This window comes from Lepisosteus platostomus, unplaced genomic scaffold (assembly GCF_059453375.1).
Source record: "Lepisosteus platostomus isolate fLepPlt1 unplaced genomic scaffold, fLepPlt1.hap1 Scaffold_248_H1, whole genome shotgun sequence".
NCBI lineage: Eukaryota > Metazoa > Chordata > Actinopteri > Semionotiformes > Lepisosteidae > Lepisosteus > Lepisosteus platostomus.
In genome coordinates, this window is record NW_028291629.1 from 1 (window position 1) to 15,955 (window position 15,955).

The 15,955-nt window shown below is 63.0% G+C and overlaps 15 non-coding genes across 15 annotated transcripts; all 15 read right to left on the reverse strand.

The window, feature by feature from the left end:
* Positions 1-873: 873 nt before the first annotated feature.
* LOC148635488 (U2 spliceosomal RNA) lies at positions 874-1,064 on the reverse strand. Its single transcript, XR_015933061.1, has one exon. It is a non-coding gene; the product is annotated as a U2 spliceosomal RNA (small nuclear RNA).
* Positions 1,065-1,911: 847 nt separating this feature from the next.
* LOC148635489 (U2 spliceosomal RNA) lies at positions 1,912-2,102 on the reverse strand. The gene has a single exon (XR_015933072.1). It is a non-coding gene; the product is annotated as a U2 spliceosomal RNA (small nuclear RNA).
* Positions 2,103-2,949: 847 nt separating this feature from the next.
* On the reverse strand, positions 2,950-3,140 carry LOC148635490 (U2 spliceosomal RNA). The gene has a single exon (XR_015933083.1). It is a non-coding gene; the product is annotated as a U2 spliceosomal RNA (small nuclear RNA).
* An 847-nt stretch (positions 3,141-3,987) lies between these two features.
* Positions 3,988-4,178, reverse strand: LOC148635491 (U2 spliceosomal RNA). The gene has a single exon (XR_015933094.1). It is a non-coding gene; the product is annotated as a U2 spliceosomal RNA (small nuclear RNA).
* Positions 4,179-5,025: 847 nt separating this feature from the next.
* LOC148635492 (U2 spliceosomal RNA) lies at positions 5,026-5,216 on the reverse strand. Its single transcript, XR_015933097.1, has one exon. It is a non-coding gene; the product is annotated as a U2 spliceosomal RNA (small nuclear RNA).
* An 847-nt stretch (positions 5,217-6,063) lies between these two features.
* Positions 6,064-6,254, reverse strand: LOC148635493 (U2 spliceosomal RNA). The gene has a single exon (XR_015933062.1). It is a non-coding gene; the product is annotated as a U2 spliceosomal RNA (small nuclear RNA).
* Positions 6,255-7,101: 847 nt separating this feature from the next.
* LOC148635494 (U2 spliceosomal RNA) lies at positions 7,102-7,292 on the reverse strand. Its single transcript, XR_015933063.1, has one exon. It is a non-coding gene; the product is annotated as a U2 spliceosomal RNA (small nuclear RNA).
* Positions 7,293-8,140: 848 nt separating this feature from the next.
* LOC148635495 (U2 spliceosomal RNA) lies at positions 8,141-8,331 on the reverse strand. Its single transcript, XR_015933064.1, has one exon. It is a non-coding gene; the product is annotated as a U2 spliceosomal RNA (small nuclear RNA).
* An 847-nt stretch (positions 8,332-9,178) lies between these two features.
* On the reverse strand, positions 9,179-9,369 carry LOC148635496 (U2 spliceosomal RNA). The gene has a single exon (XR_015933065.1). It is a non-coding gene; the product is annotated as a U2 spliceosomal RNA (small nuclear RNA).
* Positions 9,370-10,216: 847 nt separating this feature from the next.
* LOC148635497 (U2 spliceosomal RNA) lies at positions 10,217-10,407 on the reverse strand. Its single transcript, XR_015933066.1, has one exon. It is a non-coding gene; the product is annotated as a U2 spliceosomal RNA (small nuclear RNA).
* An 847-nt stretch (positions 10,408-11,254) lies between these two features.
* LOC148635498 (U2 spliceosomal RNA) lies at positions 11,255-11,445 on the reverse strand. Its single transcript, XR_015933067.1, has one exon. It is a non-coding gene; the product is annotated as a U2 spliceosomal RNA (small nuclear RNA).
* Positions 11,446-12,292: 847 nt separating this feature from the next.
* On the reverse strand, positions 12,293-12,483 carry LOC148635499 (U2 spliceosomal RNA). The gene has a single exon (XR_015933068.1). It is a non-coding gene; the product is annotated as a U2 spliceosomal RNA (small nuclear RNA).
* An 847-nt stretch (positions 12,484-13,330) lies between these two features.
* Positions 13,331-13,521, reverse strand: LOC148635500 (U2 spliceosomal RNA). Its single transcript, XR_015933069.1, has one exon. It is a non-coding gene; the product is annotated as a U2 spliceosomal RNA (small nuclear RNA).
* An 847-nt stretch (positions 13,522-14,368) lies between these two features.
* Positions 14,369-14,559, reverse strand: LOC148635501 (U2 spliceosomal RNA). The gene has a single exon (XR_015933070.1). It is a non-coding gene; the product is annotated as a U2 spliceosomal RNA (small nuclear RNA).
* Positions 14,560-15,406: 847 nt separating this feature from the next.
* LOC148635502 (U2 spliceosomal RNA) lies at positions 15,407-15,597 on the reverse strand. Its single transcript, XR_015933071.1, has one exon. It is a non-coding gene; the product is annotated as a U2 spliceosomal RNA (small nuclear RNA).
* Positions 15,598-15,955: the final 358 nt, after the last annotated feature.

A 15,955-nucleotide genomic window follows, 5' to 3' on the forward strand; every position in this document is an offset into this window, starting at 1 on the left:
CTTAGCCAAAAGGCCGAGAAGCGATGCCCACAAAGGCGCGGACCGACGCGCGGGCGTTCCGCTGGCGCACAGTGGCGCAGGCCGACTCCTCTGGAGCCCGGGACCCGCGCAGCTGCCGGCCTCCCTGCAGCCAGAGGCCTGCCGCGGGACTCTGCTCCCCCTCTCTCTTGCCTGCCCGCCTGCCTTCCTGCCAGTCCCGGGCGGGGGCCCTGCTCTTTGATCTTCTGTCAACGGCCCGACAACGACCGCAGCCGCAGGGGGCGCCAGCCGCCCGGCCCTCCTTAGCTTAGGCCCCTCCCACCGGCAGCAGCTGCGCCCAACCGGCTGCAAGCCAAAGCCGAGCGCCAGCACCTGCGGGCAGAGGCAAGGGGCAGCTCTCTCTCGGGAGGGAGGGAGGGACGGGGACGCGCGCGCACACACGCCTGCCTGCCTGCCTGCCGAAAAAAAAGAAAGAAAAGGTGGATATACTAAGTTTTTTGGAGGGAAAACGCCCAGCTGTCGAAAGGGGCCCGCCTGCAGGGACGGGGACGGACACGCACGCAAGCAAGCAAGCAAGCAAGCAAGCAAGCAAGCAAGCCACGCCTGCCTCCCTGGGAAAAGGCTGAAAAACCTAAGTTTTTTGGAGGGAAAACGCACGGGAGCCGAAAAGGGGGCCGGCCTGCTTGCCCAGAGAGTCGAGACGCGGGAAAGCGCACAGAGGGAGCACGGGAACCGAGAGGGCGAGAGAGAGACAGAACACAGAGACACACAGATGGGGGACGAGGGACGAGACCCGAGAAGAAGGAGCTCCAGTCCACTTCGCTTGCTTGCTCGCTCGCTCGCTAGCTAGCTAGCTACCTAGCTACCTACGTCTGTCTTTTCACCGCTGAGAGAAGGTGGTGCACCGCTCCCGGAGGCGCTGCAATACCGGGCCGATGCGTGGAGAGGACGGAGCAAGCTCCTGATCCAGCTCCCTGTTCCAAAAATCCGTTTAATATGTGGTCCCCCGATGGGGGACGTATCAGATATTAAACTGATAAGAACAGATACTACACTTGATCTTAGCCAAAAGGCCGAGAAGCGATGCCCACAAAGGCGCGGACCGACGCGCGGGCGTTCCGCTGGCGCACAGTGGCGCAGGCCGACTCCTCTGGAGCCCGGGACCCGCGCAGCTGCCGGCCTCCCTGCAGCCAGAGGCCTGCCGCGGGACTCTGCTCCCCCTCTCTCTTGCCTGCCCGCCTGCCTTCCTGCCAGTCCCGGGCGGGGGCCCTGCTCTTTGATCTTCTGTCAACGGCCCGACAACGACCGCAGCCGCAGGGGGCGCCAGCCGCCCGGCCTCCTTAGCTTAGGCCCCTCCCACCGGCAGCAGCTGCGCCCAACCGGCTGCAAGCCAAAGCCGAGCGCCAGCACCTGCGGGCAGAGGCAAGGGGCAGCTCTCTCTCGGGAGGGAGGGAGGGACGGGGACGCGCGCGCACACACGCCTGCCTGCCTGCCTGCCGAAAAAAAAGAAAGAAAAGGTGGATATACTAAGTTTTTTGGAGGGAAAACGCCCAGCTGTCGAAAGGGGCCCGCCTGCAGGGACGGGGACGGACACGCACGCAAGCAAGCAAGCAAGCAAGCAAGCAAGCAAGCAAGCCACGCCTGCCTCCCTGGGAAAAGGCTGAAAAACCTAAGTTTTTTGGAGGGAAAACGCACGGGAGCCGAAAAGGGGGCCGGCCTGCTTGCCCAGAGAGTCGAGACGCGGGAAAGCGCACAGAGGGAGCACGGGAACCGAGAGGGCGAGAGAGAGACAGAACACAGAGACACACAGATGGGGGACGAGGGACGAGACCCGAGAAGAAGGAGCTCCAGTCCACTTCGCTTGCTTGCTCGCTCGCTCGCTAGCTAGCTAGCTACCTAGCTACCTACGTCTGTCTTTTCACCGCTGAGAGAAGGTGGTGCACCGCTCCCGGAGGCGCTGCAATACCGGGCCGATGCGTGGAGAGGACGGAGCAAGCTCCTGATCCAGCTCCCTGTTCCAAAAATCCGTTTAATATGTGGTCCCCCGATGGGGGACGTATCAGATATTAAACTGATAAGAACAGATACTACACTTGATCTTAGCCAAAAGGCCGAGAAGCGATGCCCACAAAGGCGCGGACCGACGCGCGGGCGTTCCGCTGGCGCACAGTGGCGCAGGCCGACTCCTCTGGAGCCCGGGACCCGCGCAGCTGCCGGCCTCCCTGCAGCCAGAGGCCTGCCGCGGGACTCTGCTCCCCCTCTCTCTTGCCTGCCCGCCTGCCTTCCTGCCAGTCCCGGGCGGGGGCCCTGCTCTTTGATCTTCTGTCAACGGCCCGACAACGACCGCAGCCGCAGGGGGCGCCAGCCGCCCGGCCTCCTTAGCTTAGGCCCCTCCCACCGGCAGCAGCTGCGCCCAACCGGCTGCAAGCCAAAGCCGAGCGCCAGCACCTGCGGGCAGAGGCAAGGGGCAGCTCTCTCTCGGGAGGGAGGGAGGGACGGGGACGCGCGCGCACACACGCCTGCCTGCCTGCCTGCCGAAAAAAAAGAAAGAAAAGGTGGATATACTAAGTTTTTTGGAGGGAAAACGCCCAGCTGTCGAAAGGGGCCCGCCTGCAGGGACGGGGACGGACACGCACGCAAGCAAGCAAGCAAGCAAGCAAGCAAGCAAGCAAGCCACGCCTGCCTCCCTGGGAAAAGGCTGAAAAACCTAAGTTTTTTGGAGGGAAAACGCACGGGAGCCGAAAAGGGGGCCGGCCTGCTTGCCCAGAGAGTCGAGACGCGGGAAAGCGCACAGAGGGAGCACGGGAACCGAGAGGGCGAGAGAGAGACAGAACACAGAGACACACAGATGGGGGACGAGGGACGAGACCCGAGAAGAAGGAGCTCCAGTCCACTTCGCTTGCTTGCTCGCTCGCTCGCTAGCTAGCTAGCTACCTAGCTACCTACGTCTGTCTTTTCACCGCTGAGAGAAGGTGGTGCACCGCTCCCGGAGGCGCTGCAATACCGGGCCGATGCGTGGAGAGGACGGAGCAAGCTCCTGATCCAGCTCCCTGTTCCAAAAATCCGTTTAATATGTGGTCCCCCGATGGGGGACGTATCAGATATTAAACTGATAAGAACAGATACTACACTTGATCTTAGCCAAAAGGCCGAGAAGCGATGCCCACAAAGGCGCGGACCGACGCGCGGGCGTTCCGCTGGCGCACAGTGGCGCAGGCCGACTCCTCTGGAGCCCGGGACCCGCGCAGCTGCCGGCCTCCCTGCAGCCAGAGGCCTGCCGCGGGACTCTGCTCCCCCTCTCTCTTGCCTGCCCGCCTGCCTTCCTGCCAGTCCCGGGCGGGGGCCCTGCTCTTTGATCTTCTGTCAACGGCCCGACAACGACCGCAGCCGCAGGGGGCGCCAGCCGCCCGGCCTCCTTAGCTTAGGCCCCTCCCACCGGCAGCAGCTGCGCCCAACCGGCTGCAAGCCAAAGCCGAGCGCCAGCACCTGCGGGCAGAGGCAAGGGGCAGCTCTCTCTCGGGAGGGAGGGAGGGACGGGGACGCGCGCGCACACACGCCTGCCTGCCTGCCTGCCGAAAAAAAAGAAAGAAAAGGTGGATATACTAAGTTTTTTGGAGGGAAAACGCCCAGCTGTCGAAAGGGGCCCGCCTGCAGGGACGGGGACGGACACGCACGCAAGCAAGCAAGCAAGCAAGCAAGCAAGCAAGCAAGCCACGCCTGCCTCCCTGGGAAAAGGCTGAAAAACCTAAGTTTTTTGGAGGGAAAACGCACGGGAGCCGAAAAGGGGGCCGGCCTGCTTGCCCAGAGAGTCGAGACGCGGGAAAGCGCACAGAGGGAGCACGGGAACCGAGAGGGCGAGAGAGAGACAGAACACAGAGACACACAGATGGGGGACGAGGGACGAGACCCGAGAAGAAGGAGCTCCAGTCCACTTCGCTTGCTTGCTCGCTCGCTCGCTAGCTAGCTAGCTACCTAGCTACCTACGTCTGTCTTTTCACCGCTGAGAGAAGGTGGTGCACCGCTCCCGGAGGCGCTGCAATACCGGGCCGATGCGTGGAGAGGACGGAGCAAGCTCCTGATCCAGCTCCCTGTTCCAAAAATCCGTTTAATATGTGGTCCCCCGATGGGGGACGTATCAGATATTAAACTGATAAGAACAGATACTACACTTGATCTTAGCCAAAAGGCCGAGAAGCGATGCCCACAAAGGCGCGGACCGACGCGCGGGCGTTCCGCTGGCGCACAGTGGCGCAGGCCGACTCCTCTGGAGCCCGGGACCCGCGCAGCTGCCGGCCTCCCTGCAGCCAGAGGCCTGCCGCGGGACTCTGCTCCCCCTCTCTCTTGCCTGCCCGCCTGCCTTCCTGCCAGTCCCGGGCGGGGGCCCTGCTCTTTGATCTTCTGTCAACGGCCCGACAACGACCGCAGCCGCAGGGGGCGCCAGCCGCCCGGCCTCCTTAGCTTAGGCCCCTCCCACCGGCAGCAGCTGCGCCCAACCGGCTGCAAGCCAAAGCCGAGCGCCAGCACCTGCGGGCAGAGGCAAGGGGCAGCTCTCTCTCGGGAGGGAGGGAGGGACGGGGACGCGCGCGCACACACGCCTGCCTGCCTGCCTGCCGAAAAAAAAGAAAGAAAAGGTGGATATACTAAGTTTTTTGGAGGGAAAACGCCCAGCTGTCGAAAGGGGCCCGCCTGCAGGGACGGGGACGGACACGCACGCAAGCAAGCAAGCAAGCAAGCAAGCAAGCAAGCAAGCCACGCCTGCCTCCCTGGGAAAAGGCTGAAAAACCTAAGTTTTTTGGAGGGAAAACGCACGGGAGCCGAAAAGGGGGCCGGCCTGCTTGCCCAGAGAGTCGAGACGCGGGAAAGCGCACAGAGGGAGCACGGGAACCGAGAGGGCGAGAGAGAGACAGAACACAGAGACACACAGATGGGGGACGAGGGACGAGACCCGAGAAGAAGGAGCTCCAGTCCACTTCGCTTGCTTGCTCGCTCGCTCGCTAGCTAGCTAGCTACCTAGCTACCTACGTCTGTCTTTTCACCGCTGAGAGAAGGTGGTGCACCGCTCCCGGAGGCGCTGCAATACCGGGCCGATGCGTGGAGAGGACGGAGCAAGCTCCTGATCCAGCTCCCTGTTCCAAAAATCCGTTTAATATGTGGTCCCCCGATGGGGGACGTATCAGATATTAAACTGATAAGAACAGATACTACACTTGATCTTAGCCAAAAGGCCGAGAAGCGATGCCCACAAAGGCGCGGACCGACGCGCGGGCGTTCCGCTGGCGCACAGTGGCGCAGGCCGACTCCTCTGGAGCCCGGGACCCGCGCAGCTGCCGGCCTCCCTGCAGCCAGAGGCCTGCCGCGGGACTCTGCTCCCCCTCTCTCTTGCCTGCCCGCCTGCCTTCCTGCCAGTCCCGGGCGGGGGCCCTGCTCTTTGATCTTCTGTCAACGGCCCGACAACGACCGCAGCCGCAGGGGGCGCCAGCCGCCCGGCCTCCTTAGCTTAGGCCCCTCCCACCGGCAGCAGCTGCGCCCAACCGGCTGCAAGCCAAAGCCGAGCGCCAGCACCTGCGGGCAGAGGCAAGGGGCAGCTCTCTCTCGGGAGGGAGGGAGGGACGGGGACGCGCGCGCACACACGCCTGCCTGCCTGCCTGCCGAAAAAAAAGAAAGAAAAGGTGGATATACTAAGTTTTTTGGAGGGAAAACGCCCAGCTGTCGAAAGGGGCCCGCCTGCAGGGACGGGGACGGACACGCACGCAAGCAAGCAAGCAAGCAAGCAAGCAAGCAAGCAAGCCACGCCTGCCTCCCTGGGAAAAGGCTGAAAAACCTAAGTTTTTTGGAGGGAAAACGCACGGGAGCCGAAAAGGGGGCCGGCCTGCTTGCCCAGAGAGTCGAGACGCGGGAAAGCGCACAGAGGGAGCACGGGAACCGAGAGGGCGAGAGAGAGACAGAACACAGAGACACACAGATGGGGGACGAGGGACGAGACCCGAGAAGAAGGAGCTCCAGTCCACTTCGCTTGCTTGCTCGCTCGCTCGCTAGCTAGCTAGCTACCTAGCTACCTACGTCTGTCTTTTCACCGCTGAGAGAAGGTGGTGCACCGCTCCCGGAGGCGCTGCAATACCGGGCCGATGCGTGGAGAGGACGGAGCAAGCTCCTGATCCAGCTCCCTGTTCCAAAAATCCGTTTAATATGTGGTCCCCCGATGGGGGACGTATCAGATATTAAACTGATAAGAACAGATACTACACTTGATCTTAGCCAAAAGGCCGAGAAGCGATGCCCACAAAGGCGCGGACCGACGCGCGGGCGTTCCGCTGGCGCACAGTGGCGCAGGCCGACTCCTCTGGAGCCCGGGACCCGCGCAGCTGCCGGCCTCCCTGCAGCCAGAGGCCTGCCGCGGGACTCTGCTCCCCCTCTCTCTTGCCTGCCCGCCTGCCTTCCTGCCAGTCCCGGGCGGGGGCCCTGCTCTTTGATCTTCTGTCAACGGCCCGACAACGACCGCAGCCGCAGGGGGCGCCAGCCGCCCGGCCTCCTTAGCTTAGGCCCCTCCCACCGGCAGCAGCTGCGCCCAACCGGCTGCAAGCCAAAGCCGAGCGCCAGCACCTGCGGGCAGAGGCAAGGGGCAGCTCTCTCTCGGGAGGGAGGGAGGGACGGGGACGCGCGCGCACACACGCCTGCCTGCCTGCCTGCCGAAAAAAAAGAAAGAAAAGGTGGATATACTAAGTTTTTTGGAGGGAAAACGCCCAGCTGTCGAAAGGGGCCCGCCTGCAGGGACGGGGACGGACACGCACGCAAGCAAGCAAGCAAGCAAGCAAGCAAGCAAGCAAGCCACGCCTGCCTCCCTGGGAAAAGGCTGAAAAACCTAAGTTTTTTGGAGGGAAAACGCACGGGAGCCGAAAAGGGGGCCGGCCTGCTTGCCCAGAGAGTCGAGACGCGGGAAAGCGCACAGAGGGAGCACGGGAACCGAGAGGGCGAGAGAGAGACAGAACACAGAGACACACAGATGGGGGACGAGGGACGAGACCCGAGAAGAAGGAGCTCCAGTCCACTTCGCTTGCTTGCTCGCTCGCTCGCTAGCTAGCTAGCTACCTAGCTACCTACGTCTGTCTTTTCACCGCTGAGAGAAGGTGGTGCACCGCTCCCGGAGGCGCTGCAATACCGGGCCGATGCGTGGAGAGGACGGAGCAAGCTCCTGATCCAGCTCCCTGTTCCAAAAATCCGTTTAATATGTGGTCCCCCGATGGGGGACGTATCAGATATTAAACTGATAAGAACAGATACTACACTTGATCTTAGCCAAAAGGCCGAGAAGCGATGCCCACAAAGGCGCGGACCGACGCGCGGGCGTTCCGCTGGCGCACAGTGGCGCAGGCCGACTCCTCTGGAGCCCGGGACCCGCGCAGCTGCCGGCCTCCCTGCAGCCAGAGGCCTGCCGCGGGACTCTGCTCCCCCTCTCTCTTGCCTGCCCGCCTGCCTTCCTGCCAGTCCCGGGCGGGGGCCCTGCTCTTTGATCTTCTGTCAACGGCCCGACAACGACCGCAGCCGCAGGGGGCGCCAGCCGCCCGGCCTCCTTAGCTTAGGCCCCTCCCACCGGCAGCAGCTGCGCCCAACCGGCTGCAAGCCAAAGCCGAGCGCCAGCACCTGCGGGCAGAGGCAAGGGGCAGCTCTCTCTCGGGAGGGAGGGAGGGACGGGGACGCGCGCGCACACACGCCTGCCTGCCTGCCTGCCGAAAAAAAAGAAAGAAAAGGTGGATATACTAAGTTTTTTGGAGGGAAAACGCCCAGCTGTCGAAAGGGGCCCGCCTGCAGGGACGGGGACGGACACGCACGCAAGCAAGCAAGCAAGCAAGCAAGCAAGCAAGCAAGCCACGCCTGCCTCCCTGGGAAAAGGCTGAAAAACCTAAGTTTTTTGGAGGGAAAACGCACGGGAGCCGAAAAGGGGGCCGGCCTGCTTGCCCAGAGAGTCGAGACGCGGGGAAAGCGCACAGAGGGAGCACGGGAACCGAGAGGGCGAGAGAGAGACAGAACACAGAGACACACAGATGGGGGACGAGGGACGAGACCCGAGAAGAAGGAGCTCCAGTCCACTTCGCTTGCTTGCTCGCTCGCTCGCTAGCTAGCTAGCTACCTAGCTACCTACGTCTGTCTTTTCACCGCTGAGAGAAGGTGGTGCACCGCTCCCGGAGGCGCTGCAATACCGGGCCGATGCGTGGAGAGGACGGAGCAAGCTCCTGATCCAGCTCCCTGTTCCAAAAATCCGTTTAATATGTGGTCCCCCGATGGGGGACGTATCAGATATTAAACTGATAAGAACAGATACTACACTTGATCTTAGCCAAAAGGCCGAGAAGCGATGCCCACAAAGGCGCGGACCGACGCGCGGGCGTTCCGCTGGCGCACAGTGGCGCAGGCCGACTCCTCTGGAGCCCGGGACCCGCGCAGCTGCCGGCCTCCCTGCAGCCAGAGGCCTGCCGCGGGACTCTGCTCCCCCTCTCTCTTGCCTGCCCGCCTGCCTTCCTGCCAGTCCCGGGCGGGGGCCCTGCTCTTTGATCTTCTGTCAACGGCCCGACAACGACCGCAGCCGCAGGGGGCGCCAGCCGCCCGGCCTCCTTAGCTTAGGCCCCTCCCACCGGCAGCAGCTGCGCCCAACCGGCTGCAAGCCAAAGCCGAGCGCCAGCACCTGCGGGCAGAGGCAAGGGGCAGCTCTCTCTCGGGAGGGAGGGAGGGACGGGGACGCGCGCGCACACACGCCTGCCTGCCTGCCTGCCGAAAAAAAAGAAAGAAAAGGTGGATATACTAAGTTTTTTGGAGGGAAAACGCCCAGCTGTCGAAAGGGGCCCGCCTGCAGGGACGGGGACGGACACGCACGCAAGCAAGCAAGCAAGCAAGCAAGCAAGCAAGCAAGCCACGCCTGCCTCCCTGGGAAAAGGCTGAAAAACCTAAGTTTTTTGGAGGGAAAACGCACGGGAGCCGAAAAGGGGGCCGGCCTGCTTGCCCAGAGAGTCGAGACGCGGGAAAGCGCACAGAGGGAGCACGGGAACCGAGAGGGCGAGAGAGAGACAGAACACAGAGACACACAGATGGGGGACGAGGGACGAGACCCGAGAAGAAGGAGCTCCAGTCCACTTCGCTTGCTTGCTCGCTCGCTCGCTAGCTAGCTAGCTACCTAGCTACCTACGTCTGTCTTTTCACCGCTGAGAGAAGGTGGTGCACCGCTCCCGGAGGCGCTGCAATACCGGGCCGATGCGTGGAGAGGACGGAGCAAGCTCCTGATCCAGCTCCCTGTTCCAAAAATCCGTTTAATATGTGGTCCCCCGATGGGGGACGTATCAGATATTAAACTGATAAGAACAGATACTACACTTGATCTTAGCCAAAAGGCCGAGAAGCGATGCCCACAAAGGCGCGGACCGACGCGCGGGCGTTCCGCTGGCGCACAGTGGCGCAGGCCGACTCCTCTGGAGCCCGGGACCCGCGCAGCTGCCGGCCTCCCTGCAGCCAGAGGCCTGCCGCGGGACTCTGCTCCCCCTCTCTCTTGCCTGCCCGCCTGCCTTCCTGCCAGTCCCGGGCGGGGGCCCTGCTCTTTGATCTTCTGTCAACGGCCCGACAACGACCGCAGCCGCAGGGGGCGCCAGCCGCCCGGCCTCCTTAGCTTAGGCCCCTCCCACCGGCAGCAGCTGCGCCCAACCGGCTGCAAGCCAAAGCCGAGCGCCAGCACCTGCGGGCAGAGGCAAGGGGCAGCTCTCTCTCGGGAGGGAGGGAGGGACGGGGACGCGCGCGCACACACGCCTGCCTGCCTGCCTGCCGAAAAAAAAGAAAGAAAAGGTGGATATACTAAGTTTTTTGGAGGGAAAACGCCCAGCTGTCGAAAGGGGCCCGCCTGCAGGGACGGGGACGGACACGCACGCAAGCAAGCAAGCAAGCAAGCAAGCAAGCAAGCAAGCCACGCCTGCCTCCCTGGGAAAAGGCTGAAAAACCTAAGTTTTTTGGAGGGAAAACGCACGGGAGCCGAAAAGGGGGCCGGCCTGCTTGCCCAGAGAGTCGAGACGCGGGAAAGCGCACAGAGGGAGCACGGGAACCGAGAGGGCGAGAGAGAGACAGAACACAGAGACACACAGATGGGGGACGAGGGACGAGACCCGAGAAGAAGGAGCTCCAGTCCACTTCGCTTGCTTGCTCGCTCGCTCGCTAGCTAGCTAGCTACCTAGCTACCTACGTCTGTCTTTTCACCGCTGAGAGAAGGTGGTGCACCGCTCCCGGAGGCGCTGCAATACCGGGCCGATGCGTGGAGAGGACGGAGCAAGCTCCTGATCCAGCTCCCTGTTCCAAAAATCCGTTTAATATGTGGTCCCCCGATGGGGGACGTATCAGATATTAAACTGATAAGAACAGATACTACACTTGATCTTAGCCAAAAGGCCGAGAAGCGATGCCCACAAAGGCGCGGACCGACGCGCGGGCGTTCCGCTGGCGCACAGTGGCGCAGGCCGACTCCTCTGGAGCCCGGGACCCGCGCAGCTGCCGGCCTCCCTGCAGCCAGAGGCCTGCCGCGGGACTCTGCTCCCCCTCTCTCTTGCCTGCCCGCCTGCCTTCCTGCCAGTCCCGGGCGGGGGCCCTGCTCTTTGATCTTCTGTCAACGGCCCGACAACGACCGCAGCCGCAGGGGGCGCCAGCCGCCCGGCCTCCTTAGCTTAGGCCCCTCCCACCGGCAGCAGCTGCGCCCAACCGGCTGCAAGCCAAAGCCGAGCGCCAGCACCTGCGGGCAGAGGCAAGGGGCAGCTCTCTCTCGGGAGGGAGGGAGGGACGGGGACGCGCGCGCACACACGCCTGCCTGCCTGCCTGCCGAAAAAAAAGAAAGAAAAGGTGGATATACTAAGTTTTTTGGAGGGAAAACGCCCAGCTGTCGAAAGGGGCCCGCCTGCAGGGACGGGGACGGACACGCACGCAAGCAAGCAAGCAAGCAAGCAAGCAAGCAAGCAAGCCACGCCTGCCTCCCTGGGAAAAGGCTGAAAAACCTAAGTTTTTTGGAGGGAAAACGCACGGGAGCCGAAAAGGGGGCCGGCCTGCTTGCCCAGAGAGTCGAGACGCGGGAAAGCGCACAGAGGGAGCACGGGAACCGAGAGGGCGAGAGAGAGACAGAACACAGAGACACACAGATGGGGGACGAGGGACGAGACCCGAGAAGAAGGAGCTCCAGTCCACTTCGCTTGCTTGCTCGCTCGCTCGCTAGCTAGCTAGCTACCTAGCTACCTACGTCTGTCTTTTCACCGCTGAGAGAAGGTGGTGCACCGCTCCCGGAGGCGCTGCAATACCGGGCCGATGCGTGGAGAGGACGGAGCAAGCTCCTGATCCAGCTCCCTGTTCCAAAAATCCGTTTAATATGTGGTCCCCCGATGGGGGACGTATCAGATATTAAACTGATAAGAACAGATACTACACTTGATCTTAGCCAAAAGGCCGAGAAGCGATGCCCACAAAGGCGCGGACCGACGCGCGGGCGTTCCGCTGGCGCACAGTGGCGCAGGCCGACTCCTCTGGAGCCCGGGACCCGCGCAGCTGCCGGCCTCCCTGCAGCCAGAGGCCTGCCGCGGGACTCTGCTCCCCCTCTCTCTTGCCTGCCCGCCTGCCTTCCTGCCAGTCCCGGGCGGGGGCCCTGCTCTTTGATCTTCTGTCAACGGCCCGACAACGACCGCAGCCGCAGGGGGCGCCAGCCGCCCGGCCTCCTTAGCTTAGGCCCCTCCCACCGGCAGCAGCTGCGCCCAACCGGCTGCAAGCCAAAGCCGAGCGCCAGCACCTGCGGGCAGAGGCAAGGGGCAGCTCTCTCTCGGGAGGGAGGGAGGGACGGGGACGCGCGCGCACACACGCCTGCCTGCCTGCCTGCCGAAAAAAAAGAAAGAAAAGGTGGATATACTAAGTTTTTTGGAGGGAAAACGCCCAGCTGTCGAAAGGGGCCCGCCTGCAGGGACGGGGACGGACACGCACGCAAGCAAGCAAGCAAGCAAGCAAGCAAGCAAGCAAGCCACGCCTGCCTCCCTGGGAAAAGGCTGAAAAACCTAAGTTTTTTGGAGGGAAAACGCACGGGAGCCGAAAAGGGGGCCGGCCTGCTTGCCCAGAGAGTCGAGACGCGGGAAAGCGCACAGAGGGAGCACGGGAACCGAGAGGGCGAGAGAGAGACAGAACACAGAGACACACAGATGGGGGACGAGGGACGAGACCCGAGAAGAAGGAGCTCCAGTCCACTTCGCTTGCTTGCTCGCTCGCTCGCTAGCTAGCTAGCTACCTAGCTACCTACGTCTGTCTTTTCACCGCTGAGAGAAGGTGGTGCACCGCTCCCGGAGGCGCTGCAATACCGGGCCGATGCGTGGAGAGGACGGAGCAAGCTCCTGATCCAGCTCCCTGTTCCAAAAATCCGTTTAATATGTGGTCCCCCGATGGGGGACGTATCAGATATTAAACTGATAAGAACAGATACTACACTTGATCTTAGCCAAAAGGCCGAGAAGCGATGCCCACAAAGGCGCGGACCGACGCGCGGGCGTTCCGCTGGCGCACAGTGGCGCAGGCCGACTCCTCTGGAGCCCGGGACCCGCGCAGCTGCCGGCCTCCCTGCAGCCAGAGGCCTGCCGCGGGACTCTGCTCCCCCTCTCTCTTGCCTGCCCGCCTGCCTTCCTGCCAGTCCCGGGCGGGGGCCCTGCTCTTTGATCTTCTGTCAACGGCCCGACAACGACCGCAGCCGCAGGGGGCGCCAGCCGCCCGGCCTCCTTAGCTTAGGCCCCTCCCACCGGCAGCAGCTGCGCCCAACCGGCTGCAAGCCAAAGCCGAGCGCCAGCACCTGCGGGCAGAGGCAAGGGGCAGCTCTCTCTCGGGAGGGAGGGAGGGACGGGGACGCGCGCGCACACACGCCTGCCTGCCTGCCTGCCGAAAAAAAAGAAAGAAAAGGTGGATATACTAAGTTTTTTGGAGGGAAAACGCCCAGCTGTCGAAAGGGGCCCGCCTGCAGGGACGGGGACGGACACGCACGCAAGCAAGCAAGCAAGCAAGCAAGCAAGCAAGCAAGCCACGCCTGCCTCCCTGGGAAAAGGCTGAAAAACCTAAGTTTTTTGGAGGGAAAACGCACGGGAGCCGAAAAGGGGGCCGGCCTGCTTGCCCAGAGAGTCGAGACGCGGGAAAGCGCACAGAGGGAGCACGGGAACCGAGAGGGCGAGAGAGAGACAGAACACAGAGACACACAGATGGGGGACGAGGGACGAGACCCGAGAAGAAGGAGCTCCAGTCCACTTCGCTTGCTTGCTCGCTCGCTCGCTAGCTAGCTAGCTACCTAGCTACCTACGTCTGTCTTTTCACCGCTGAGAGAAGGTGGTGCACCGCTCCCGGAGGCGCTGCAATACCGGGCCGATGCGTGGAGAGGACGGAGCAAGCTCCTGATCCAGCTCCCTGTTCCAAAAATCCGTTTAATATGTGGTCCCCCGATGGGGGACGTATCAGATATTAAACTGATAAGAACAGATACTACACTTGATCTTAGCCAAAAGGCCGAGAAGCGATGCCCACAAAGGCGCGGACCGACGCGCGGGCGTTCCGCTGGCGCACAGTGGCGCAGGCCGACTCCTCTGGAGCCCGGGACCCGCGCAGCTGCCGGCCTCCCTGCAGCCAGAGGCCTGCCGCGGGACTCTGCTCCCCCTCTCTCTTGCCTGCCCGCCTGCCTTCCTGCCAGTCCCGGGCGGGGGCCCTGCTCTTTGATCTTCTGTCAACGGCCCGACAACGACCGCAGCCGCAGGGGGCGCCAGCCGCCCGGCCTCCTTAGCTTAGGCCCCTCCCACCGGCAGCAGCTGCGCCCAACCGGCTGCAAGCCAAAGCCGAGCGCCAGCACCTGCGGGCAGAGGCAAGGGGCAGCTCTCTCTCGGGAGGGAGGGAGGGACGGGGACGCGCGCGCACACACGCCTGCCTGCCTGCCTGCCGAAAAAAAAGAAAGAAAAGGTGGATATACTAAGTTTTTTGGAGGGAAAACGCCCAGCTGTCGAAAGGGGCCCGCCTGCAGGGACGGGGACGGACACGCACGCAAGCAAGCAAGCAAGCAAGCAAGCAAGCAAGCAAGCCACGCCTGCCTCCCTGGGAAAAGGCTGAAAAACCTAAGTTTTTTGGAGGGAAAACGCACGGGAGCCGAAAAGGGGGCCGGCCTGCTTGCCCAGAGAGTCGAGACGCGGGAAAGCGCACAGAGGGAGCACGGGAACCGAGAGGGCGAGAGAGAGACAGAACACAGAGACACACAGATGGGGGACGAGGGACGAGACCCGAGAAGAAGGAGCTCCAGTCCACTTCGCTTGCTTGCTCGCTCGCTCGCTAGCTAGCTAGCTACCTAGCTACCTACGTCTGTCTTTTCACCGCTGAGAGAAGGTGGTGCACCGCTCCCGGAGGCGCTGCAATACCGGGCCGATGCGTGGAGAGGACGGAGCAAGCTCCTGATCCAGCTCCCTGTTCCAAAAATCCGTTTAATATGTGGTCCCCCGATGGGGGACGTATCAGATATTAAACTGATAAGAACAGATACTACACTTGATCTTAGCCAAAAGGCCGAGAAGCGATGCCCACAAAGGCGCGGACCGACGCGCGGGCGTTCCGCTGGCGCACAGTGGCGCAGGCCGACTCCTCTGGAGCCCGGGACCCGCGCAGCTGCCGGCCTCCCTGCAGCCAGAGGCCTGCCGCGGGACTCTGCTCCCCCTCTCTCTTGCCTGCCCGCCTGCCTTCCTGCCAGTCCCGGGCGGGGGCCCTGCTCTTTGATCTTCTGTCAACGGCCCGACAACGACCGCAGCCGCAGGGGGCGCCAGCCGCCCGGCCTCCTTAGCTTAGGCCCCTCCCACCGGCAGCAGCTGCGCCCAACCGGCTGCAAGCCAAAGCCGAGCGCCAGCACCTGCGGGCAGAGGCAAGGGGCAGCTCTCTCTCGGGAGGGAGGGAGGGACGGGGACGCGCGCGCACACACGCCTGCCTGCCTGCCTGCCGAAAAAAAAGAAAGAAAAGGTGGATATACTAAGTTTTTTGGAGGGAAAACGCCCAGCTGTCGAAAGGGGCCCGCCTGCAGGGACGGGGACGGACACGCACGCAAGCAAGCAAGCAAGCAAGCAAGCAAGCAAGCAAGCCACGCCTGCCTCCCTGGGAAAAGGCTGAAAAACCTAAGTTTTTTGGAGGGAAAACGCACGGGAGCCGAAAAGGGGGCCGGCCTGCTTGCCCAGAGAGTCGAGACGCGGGAAAGCGCACAGAGGGAGCACGGGAACCGAGAGGGCGAGAGAGAGACAGAACACAGAGACACACAGATGGGGGACGAGGGACGAGACCCGAGAAGAAGGAGCTCCAGTCCACTTCGCTTGCTTGCTCGCTCGCTCGCTAGCTAGCTAGCTACCTAGCTACCTACGTCTGTCTTTTCACCGCTGAGAGAAGGTGGTGCACCGCTCCCGGAGGCGCTGCAATACCGGGCCGATGCGTGGAGAGGACGGAGCAAGCTCCTGATCCAGCTCCCTGTTCCAAAAATCCGTTTAATATGTGGTCCCCCGATGGGGGACGTATCAGATATTAAACTGATAAGAACAGATACTACACTTGATCTTAGCCAAAAGGCCGAGAAGCGATGCCCACAAAGGCGCGGACCGACGCGCGGGCGTTCCGCTGGCGCACAGTGGCGCAGGCCGACTCCTCTGGAGCCCGGGACCCGCGCAGCTGCCGGCCTCCCTGCAGCCAGAGGCCTGCCGCGGGACTCTGCTCCCCCTCTCTCTTGCCTGCCCGCCTGCCTTCCTGCCAGTCCCGGGCGGGGGCCCTGCTCTTTGATCTTCTGTCAACGGCCCGACAACGACCGCAGCCGCAGGGGGCGCCAGCCGCCCGGCCTCCTTAGCTTAGGCCCCTCCCACCGGCAGCAGCTGCGCCCAACCGGCTGCAAGCCAAAGCCGAGCGCCAGCACCTGCGGGCAGAGGCAAGGGGCAGCTCTCTCTCG